The sequence below is a fragment of the Pelodiscus sinensis genome, chromosome 3 (assembly GCF_049634645.1).
Source record: "Pelodiscus sinensis isolate JC-2024 chromosome 3, ASM4963464v1, whole genome shotgun sequence".
NCBI classification, from domain to species: domain Eukaryota; kingdom Metazoa; phylum Chordata; order Testudines; family Trionychidae; genus Pelodiscus; species Pelodiscus sinensis.
In genome coordinates this window covers 179,662,880-179,667,395 of record NC_134713.1, presented here as the reverse complement: position 1 = coordinate 179,667,395, position 4,516 = coordinate 179,662,880, and positions in this window count along the sequence as shown.

Below are 4,516 nucleotides of genomic sequence, written 5' to 3'. Positions count from 1 at the left end.
AATTTCCACTGAAGTTGGGACCAGAAGGGCTGTGTCTAGACTGGCATGATTTTCCGGAAATGCTTTTAACGGAAAAGTTTTCCGTTAAAAGCATTTTCGGAACAGAGCGTCTAGATTGGTACAGACGCTTTTCTGCAAAAGCACTTTTTGCGGAAAAGCGTCTGTGGCCAATCTAGACGCGCTTTTGCGCAAAAAAGCCCCGATCGCCATTTTTGCGATCGGGGCTTTTTTGTGGAAAACAAATCTCAACTGACTTTTGCCTGAATGGGAGCAGCATAGTATTTCTGCAAAAAGCACTGATTTCTTACAGTAGGAAGTCAGTGCTTTTGCGGAAATTCAAGCGGCCAGTGTAGATAGCTGGCAAGTTTTTCCAGAAAAGCGGCTAATTTTCCAGAAAAACTGGCCAGTCTAGACACAGCTACGGTGTTTAGTGCCTCACAGGATCAAGCTTAGAGAGAGTCTGAAAGAAGACAGACTTCAGAGAATAAGGCAAAGACCTGGCAGCTGAGAGAGCCTCAGAGAGGTCCTGACAGGAGAAGCCTCAAGTCAAGGAGCACTGCCAAGGGGTTCAGCCCCATGAGATCTATCTGTCCTAGATGCAGAGTGTATGAGAGTGTTTTACATTTTAGTCTTCCACGCTGCCAGATATAAATGTCTCAGCTTCGAAAGACATGTTTTAATTGCATTCTGAATAATTTCTAGACCTGCCTCATTCTGTTTGGCTTGCTGCCAGGCTCATACATAAACAGCCTCCTCAAAGCTTGAGAACATTAGCTCTCAAGGTTTTTGTCATTCACCTGGCAAGCTTGCTCTTCATAGCGAACCTGTGTGCATCCCTAATGCTGGTCTTGAAGAGTGAACCTGAAGAAAACGTTAAGGGGTCCAGACTCTCATTGATGCACAGTGAATTTCAGTGGGTTACGTGCATTAATGTTAATGGAGGAAAATTGGAACCCAGTGTGGAGCCAGCTGGAAATGTGAAATTTTGCATGAAAGGGAAGGCTCCAACTGAGCTGCTGAAATGAAACATTGTGTTCAGAACTAACTCACACCATCAGAAATCATGATCTCATTTGGAGCAGGGTTGTTATTTTGAGAAGTAGGGTGTTAGTGGAACTTGGGACTGACTCCACCAGTGACAGGTATAACTGGAAGTGGTAGAGGAGGAGAGGAGAGCAGTGAGACTATGGATTATGCATTTTTTACATTTTTCCACTCCAAAACAATGAAAAGATGAGCACAAGCAAATGTCCCCAAAGAGCAATTTGTTTTCCTTCCCAGAATATCTCCATGTCCCTGCTGAAGACATGAGAATTCCCATTTCCACTTTTCCACCTTTGGGGATTATGTGTCATGAAAGGAAAAGAGTAAGGGAGAGATATGCTAGATGCCATATGGCAGAAGGCATGAGTACAAGAGTGGGAGAAGCTCATGAAGGAGGTGGTTAGTGGTACAGCTTGAGCTGAGCCCAGAGGAGGGAAAAGATGTTTCCTTACTCACCACCTGCTTGTGCTAGATGAGCTCCCCTCATTTAAAAATATGGAAATAATGTGGCATACTTAGATTATACTGTACTTAGATTATTTAGGTAAAGCCTAGACGGTGACTGTAAATATACTCCAGAGCAAGAGGTGATGTGTGAGCTTCACAAACCCAGGGTAGCCCCAGGAAATGTTATGACTCAGAGAAACTTATCTGAGTCACAATTTCATCACTGCTTCCTCCTTCCTCTTGGTGCTCAGTGATTTGCTGCTGGCCTATTTGCACAACAGGTTCTGATACCCCTCTCCTCCCAGCACAGCTATGGAATCAAGACTAACCACTCCCCTCCACTCGGTACATACCCCACCTGCTTTCTCTGTGGTGGGGAAAAGAAGTGGGCTGATAGCTTCACTTATTCCTGAGTGCCTAGACCCTAAGTGGCCCGCCATGGTTTGAAAGGGGAGTTCTTACTCCTGTGCACAGGCATGTTGTCCAAAGAAGAATCTAGCCCTTAATGAACCATTAGACTTATTCTCTTCTTGATTCTGCAGGCACAAATTCTCTGAATTGTGAGAACCATTAAGGGAGTCCAGAGTAACCTCCCCATACTTTGTATCCCACTCAGAACCATAAAACTCCTGCTTTCAAGTGCTACTTGGTTTTCACTAACATCCCATTGAGAACTAATAAAAACTTTCATGTTTCCAAAAAAACAAATACTTGCTGACACTTGCGTCCTGAAATAATGTACCCTTTCAACACAACAGGATTGATTTGAGCTGGAATGGATTTATTAGACTCCGACTTTGAGAATTTACATGTTTTGCATTTTGCTTAACGTAAAACAAAGGTTGTTGCTGGGAGTAAATATATCACTCACCGTTGATCTTGTGTTTCCTTTGAACTCAGTGTTATAAGATGGCCACAGAATTGATGCTCCCATTCTAAGTTCACATCTACCACCCCTCAGTGATGAAAGTTCCAACATACTGTAGCGACTTTGACTTGTTTCCATTGGAGAGCCCTCCCATTACACCCATTATTGTAGGTAGTGTTTTTATGATGAGAGGTAAACAAGAGCTCCTGGTCACTTGAGAGAATGAATCTCCCCTTTCTCACAAATCTTTGTTTAACTAGAGGTGGGATGGGCAATTGGTGGAAGCTGATGGGTTGGTGAGGAGAAGAGGTAGGGCAGGGTACTAGCAGAGTGGAGGGATAAGCAGCAAGAGAGAAGTTTCAATGTGTGTTGGGACAAGCAAGAAGGTAGGGGGAAGAGAAAGAGAAGTAAAAGTTAAAGGAAGAATGAAACCTTGTAGTAATATGGGGCACAGAAAGGGTAGCTCGTGCCATGAGAATGAAGTAGAGAGGCAGGAGTAGCAGGTTCAAAGGCAGGGAGGAAGCTGATGAGGTGGGTGGCAGGTTGGGAGAGGAATGCAAGAGGGTGTCCTGCTGTCCAACAGAAGCTGAGGCAGCTGCCAGCTGGTAGAGGAGGTGGGAGTGGGTGGGTTGGAGGAGCTTTGTGTACCAGCAGGCAGGAAGAAGCAACATGTTGGTCAGCGGGTGTGGGGATGGTGAAAGGAAGGAGCGATTGGTGGGGGGAAGAGGAGAGAGCCAGTTAGAGGAGGGAGCTGCTTTTCACTCAACTGATAAAATCAAATGGTCACAAAGCTCTGGAGAGCTGCAAATCCATTGATCTTGAAGCAGTTCCAGTTGAAACAATGTCAGCCTTTAAATATACAGAGTCACAAGAAATGGCATGACCCAGTCTGGCATGAGCTGAGCTGCTTGAAAACATTGCAGCAACTTTGTTTTTTTCTGTCTGAAAATGCTGTTTTGTTGAAACTGAAATGTTATGCAGAAACATATTGGTTTTTACTGTCTTTTCATCACCAGGGTTCTCAAGTTCAAGATGGAATTTCTGGTGAATTTCAGTAGAGAGTGGTTAGGATACTTGGCTGTCACATGGGACACAGAGGGTCACATTGCTGCTTTGCTTGGTTCAGAGCTGTCTCTTTCTCCAGTCCAATGATGTTTCTTTAGACAAAGTGCAACAGCCCTAACAGGAGAGATTGACAGAGATGGAAAGAGAGTCCACTAGTTAGAGTACTCACCTGGGACGCGAGAGTCTTTGTTTGCTGGAATGTGAATGGGGGCTTTAACCTGGATCTCCCAGCTATATGTCCTGACCACCCAGATATTCTGGGGTGGCAAATGCTTTCTCTCATTTTTTGGTGAAAATTTTCAAAAGTCTGAAATTTGTTTCCATTCCATATCATGATGACAGTGTCTCGTCATTTCAACATCTCCTTGTCATCATGATATGGAATTCAGCATTTTCCATGAAGCAGAATTCTTGTTTTCTGGCAGCCCTATATGTGGGTGGCAGAGACCATGTGATGAACTGTTCCTTCCTTCACAGACATGCTGCCGGAAGGGATGAAAGAGCCTAGTGAGTTATTAGAAAGCTTATGCTGTGTGCAAGACCTCCCAAAAAAGCAAGACTTCAAGCCTCCACTTGCATTTCCATGTGCTTAACGCCAGCCATATCCAGTGCATCCTTAAAGTGGCAAACCAGAAAGAAGGGAATTTCTCATGTTTATTCACTACCTTAGTAAAATTCCAGCTAAGAAATTAAACTTTGCCTGCCTGATTTCTCAAGATTATCCACAGTTAAGACGCTCATGCAGGGTTAGTGTGCAGTGAAAATAAATAGGTAAATAGCTATAAAATTCCAACGTCACTCCAATTATAGTTTCTGCATCGGGTGAAATATTTTCTGCACACACCAGGTCTGATTCCGACCACATTTACATCACTTTTACACTGGAGTAGTTCCACTGACTTTAATGGTAGTTACTTCTGATTTGTACCGGCATAAATGATAAGTTCAGTCCCGTTAAAAGGTTTGGGGATCTTACTAGGTAAATGCCTCTGTTAGGTGTATAACATCAGAGTAGTTAGACATGAAAAAAATAAATTACATAACCTTGTCAATTCCAGATCCAATAATTTATTATTATTCTAATAACAAATG